Source organism: Rhincodon typus, chromosome 4, assembly GCF_021869965.1.
Source record: "Rhincodon typus isolate 14 chromosome 4, sRhiTyp1.1, whole genome shotgun sequence".
Taxonomy (NCBI): Eukaryota; Metazoa; Chordata; class Chondrichthyes; order Orectolobiformes; family Rhincodontidae; genus Rhincodon; species Rhincodon typus.
In genome coordinates this window covers 74,960,420-74,960,799 of record NC_063335.1, presented here as the reverse complement: position 1 = coordinate 74,960,799, position 380 = coordinate 74,960,420, and positions in this window count along the sequence as shown.

Below are 380 nucleotides of genomic sequence, written 5' to 3'. Positions count from 1 at the left end.
AACAAGATGCAGGGCTGGATGAACACAGCAGGCCAAGCAGCATCATAGGAGCAGAGAGGCTGACGTTTCGGGCCTAGACCCTTCATCAGAAAAGGGGGAGGGGAAGGGGGTTTTGAAATAAATAGGGAGAGAGTGGGAGGCGGATCGAAGAGGGATAGAGGAGAGGATAGGTGGAGAAGAAACAAACAGGTCGAAGAGGCGGGGATGGGGCCAGGAAAGGTGAGTGTAGGTAGGGAGTTAGGAAGGGGATAGGTCAGTCCAGGGAGGACGGACAGGTCAAGGGGGCGGGATGAGGTTGGTCGGTAGGAGATGGAGGTGCGGCTTGAGGTGGGAGGAGGGGATAGGTGGGAGGAAGAACAGGTTAGGGAGGCAGGGACGAG